This window comes from Mugil cephalus, chromosome 22, assembly GCF_022458985.1.
Source record: "Mugil cephalus isolate CIBA_MC_2020 chromosome 22, CIBA_Mcephalus_1.1, whole genome shotgun sequence".
NCBI classification, from domain to species: Eukaryota; Metazoa; Chordata; class Actinopteri; order Mugiliformes; family Mugilidae; genus Mugil; species Mugil cephalus.
Genome location: NC_061791.1, coordinates 10,922,501 through 10,927,214, shown reverse-complemented (window position 1 = coordinate 10,927,214; position 4,714 = coordinate 10,922,501). Strand labels below are relative to the sequence as shown.

General features: G+C 40.4%; 1 pseudogene; it reads left to right on the top strand.

Annotated features, from left to right (window-relative positions):
- The first annotated feature begins 2,782 nt into the window (after positions 1-2,782).
- Positions 2,783-4,714, top strand: part of LOC125000450 — a 12,655-nt pseudogene continuing 10,723 nt past the window's right edge.

The following is a 4,714-nucleotide window of genomic DNA, read 5'->3' as shown; positions in this document are numbered from 1 at the left end:
CTAGTTCTGTTTTTTGTATTTATAACTGAATGCTGAATTCATTGCAGCGTCCAAAGATGTGTGCATCTGTGTGTGTGGCGCCACCTAGTGTATAAAATGTTTTTATTTTTCTGCAGCAGAGAGATCAACTTTAGAAAGTTAATCCTCTAAAGATTTACAGACATCTGCTCTGTTCTTCACTCAGATCTATATGTGAAGCTTTATTTCAGGTATCTCTCCAACGCCGAGCAAACCTGACCATTACAGTGACTACACCCATCAGCCACAACATTGAAACCACTGACAGGAGAAGGAAATAAAATTGACCAGCTTGTGACAACTCAATGCTGGGAGACCTGGGATTCGTGTGGATATTGCTTGGACATGTACCACAGACGGTGGTCAGTGTGTTTTTGATACATATCCCTGCTGGCTCCACAAAATAAGTGAAATCTTAGCCTGCACCCATGTTTAATTTCATGACAGACTGCAAACAGGTCATTGTTGTATCGGTCGTGAACTAACAGTACTCTGTCCATGCGTCTGGAGCCACAGATGAGAGCAAACGCTCCAGTCCAGCTGAAAGCAGTCTGACTCAGTCTCAGAAATATCTCCGTCACCGTGATTTGATGTGACTGCAGATGACTGCGTTTCCCATCCTTCCCTCTAATTCTCCACCTGCTCCGCTTTCCCTCATCTGTCCAGTCATTATGTCATTATGTCTCGGTGTGACTGAGGGCCGTGCAGTGACCAACTTGGCACACTGCTTCAGGGTTTGCAAACTGAGAGGCGGAAAGACTGTTGGGTTTGTGTCAGCTGGGTCCAAATATCTGTGGTTGACGACGGCCGACATTGCTTAGATTGATAGTTCATCCTGTGGGAAATTTGGTGTCCAGAAGGTTCATCGCATAGAAACGGATAAGGATGTTTAAGTTATATGATAACATGAATATGTAATGGTCATTTCAGTGAGAGCAAAGGGAAGCAAGGAGATAAACATAATACGATTGATAGTGCTCTTATTTCGATATGTCAAACATATTTCTCTAAATTTTTTTAAACTGCAATGAGACTGGAATCAGTACTTTCCCTTTCGGAAGGACTGAGTGGTCAAGATAGGAAGGCAGATTTTGAGGGCAACTTTTTGACAGCAAGAGTCAGTAAGAGGAAGAGGAAGAGGAACGAGATGAATGAGCATTGACCTGGCCATTGGCACAAGTCATCCCACTCATCCTCCTCTGAGTGTTATCATCACCATTGTTTTTTGTTTGTAGCCTGGGAGTAAATGAGCAATGACAAATGATTTTTGCCGACCTAGCTTCAGGATGAATAAAGGATGTGTGTTTCAGTGCACTTTTGTTGGAGACTTTTTTTAATTGGATAATGTTGCTGTCTTCCACCACACAGCACAGTACAGCTTGGCAGCATAGCTTTTAACTGGAACATCCAGGTGTAAAAGCCCATTTGGCATCTTCTCTGAAGGTTAAAATTTCAGTTTCATTGTGCATAATCATGCAAATTACATGCAGTGATGTATTTCGAACATGGATGTCTAAGGAATGGTCCAGTTATCTCCCAGTGACATTCTAGCTGTTGAAATATGGAAATGCTGACATTTGTGCATAGTAGCTAATTTGTGTCTTTTTGTGCCCATGGAGTCATCTGTGCTGCCTGTTTATTTTCATTTTTACCCTTTGGGAAATCTTCTCTCTGTAGATGTGGCCTGAGGTTCAGTGCAGCTCAATAGGGCCACTGTCACTGTGGGAGAGACTGGAGTGGAGACGGAAGCATGGAGCATTATTGTCATTAATCTGGACATGGGCTGTTACATTTGCATGATCATATTGTCTTTTTCCACAATGAGATTAAAAGATTTACCATGCATCCACTGAACACAGTTGTGTGACATTCTGTCTTCCCCTTGATTAACCAGTGAGAGTAATATCCAATAGGATATGTTGGCATAATTAGCTTAGTCCTGGGGTTGTATTAGCCCACACTTTACTCAGCTCAGCTGGATAATATGTGATGCACTACTTTCTGAGTTTGCATTCATTACCATACTCTCCCTGTCCTGCAGCGTTGAGATTTAAGCAGCAGCCCTGACAGTTTCAGCTTCAGATACCTCTGGTGAATTCAGTTCTTGCGTCGGCCCTTGCATATACACTACCATAACATTATGGCTACCTTCTTATTATCGCGTAGGTCCCCCTTGTGCCTCCAAAACAGTTGTGAATGAACATGAACCTTTTGAGGGTGTCTGGCAACAATATCTTGTTAGTAGGGACCTCGGATCCTATGGTTTGAGGGGAGGGGCCTCTGTGGATCAGCCTTATTCCAGTGCATCGACAGATATTTGATCAGTTTGGGATCTAGTGAATTTAGAAGACAGGTCAACACTGTGTCATGTTTGTTTGTTTTATTAGTTGTTCCTGAAGCATTTGTGTGTGTGCCTGTGTCAGGCTGCATCCTTCTGGAGATGGTTGCTGCCATCAAGGAGTGTCATTGCTGTGGGGTTGGATTGCCTGGTCTGGTCTAGGTGGGTGCTACATGTCTAAGTAACATCCACACGAATGCCAGGTCCAAACGTTTTCCCAGAAGAACATTGTATTGTCACAAGATGGTCAATGTCATTTAATTCTCATGTCAGTGGTCATAATGTTATGCCTGATTAGTGTATAGTCTAGCAGGGAGAATGAGTGTCCACTTCAGTTATCTGGTGTTACAGTAAAAATAATGTGTATTATAAATTGTTGTGTTACTAAACAGATAAGGGCTATTGGAAATATAAGAAATGTTCGTTTATCTCAGTCAACAAGAGGGGCATGTCACGATCTGCAAATGATTGACGGTAGCTGGCATAATGTCAAAGTGCTGGTGTAGCCACCAACTATTTGGACAAGGTAAATGAACTTGCACCAAAGGGAAATTTGCAGGTATGTCTACATGCTATTTAATGTACTTTACCAGAGTTGTCAAGTGATCTTAAAATGTTTTTTTATTTGTTTTTTTTGACTTATTTAAGAAGATAATGAGCATGGCAAGATGCATAAGAAGTTATGTGTGATTTTTTTTGTTACCTGATCATACTCTGGGATGCATCACAAAGAAAGCAAAGTATTTTTTAACTGTCATCAACCCAGTAATTACTTACAATGTATTCTTGTGATCCCACAGGGGATTAATGAGAATGATAAATGACATGATTGCCCGAGGTGAAACCAACTTTCACATCCAGTAATTGCACAAATTGTGCCAAGCTTTTCCAAACAGAACTACAAACATGGCACCATTCACTACTCTTCTTTTCTTTGTGAAACTGGATAACACAATTTGTCCTCAATAAAGTAGTTCATCTGATGACCTGAGATGGGGATACTTTTGCCTGGATCCTGGACACTGAATTCTTTCAGCAAAGAGAAGAACTGAGGTCATGTTGGTTGGTTTATTACAAAAAGACTGTACTTTTTGTGGAAATACTAGATTTAAATCCCATTTTTGCCCCAGGCAAAGATATTATCATCAGAGGCAGAGAGTAGACTTGTGCCCAATCTTGAAAATACAAAAAATACATAGTGAAAGCTGAAATAAATTATAGGTCTAGCTGCTGTCTGACTCACTGTGACTGCTGATGAACATTTTCCTGTAAAAGAACAGACATCAAACGTTCTGAATGTTTAACAAAAAACAAAACAAAACAAAAAAAAAAACTGCTGATTGAAAACGGTATAATAATTTTGTTCTTCAAATTTTAGCCTTGTTCAAAATAAGACTTTCCAGTTGATTTAAGGATTTTCTTTGACATCAATACATGTGGAAGTATTTAAGTCAGGAGAAAATGTACAATGTGTTAATGCAACATTTGTCAAAACATGTGTATAGAAATGTCTTAACGCCAAGGGGGCAGTAATATAAATATGCAAATAAATTAAAGCCTTCTAATGTATACAGACAAAGTTTATGAACAATGGTGAGTGAGGATATAAAAAGGGAGAACAAATGCACGTAATTTCCCTGCTCCCCATGGTGTAGTTTACAAGATGTCATTAAAGGCAACATGAATTTCTGTGTTAGGGGCAGCCGGATGCATCAATCTACATCCCTTTGTGATAAACTGTGCAGCAGCAGTTAGTGCACCCGGGCCTGTACTCATGTGTAACATGATTAGAATTAGAATACCTATATTTGTCCCGCAATGGAGAAATTGCAGTTTGCAACAGTGTTTATTGCACAGATTATTGCGGATATTGAGTTGTACGCAGTATATAGCCATATGACACTTGACAAGGACGGTTCAGCTGATGTGGCGCTTTTGTGCAATCTGTGGGCAACGTTATCTGTAGCGGATCGTTCCAGCCGAGCACATGGCATGTTTGTATAGTGCATGGCTAACACAGTTATGTAAACACAGCTTGCACCATAAAAACTGCTAATATATATATCAGATTTAGTCAGATGCTACCCTTAATAGGAGAAGCGTAGCGCTTTGAGAGGGTAAATAAAAGGAGAGATGACGTATACACGGAGAAATGCTGAAGCTGTTTAAGCTACAAGGATGGAAATAAAGTTTGTTTTGACTTCTCGTTGTGCCAAAGCCTGAACGCTGGCAGAATGATGGGATATGCAACAGATGAGTCACTTGCAATGCTTGACATCAGATACCACACTGAGCCCTGAAAATGTCAGTAAACTTTACAGTAAAATGCAGCCAAGTAAACTTTCCATTATAGTTAGA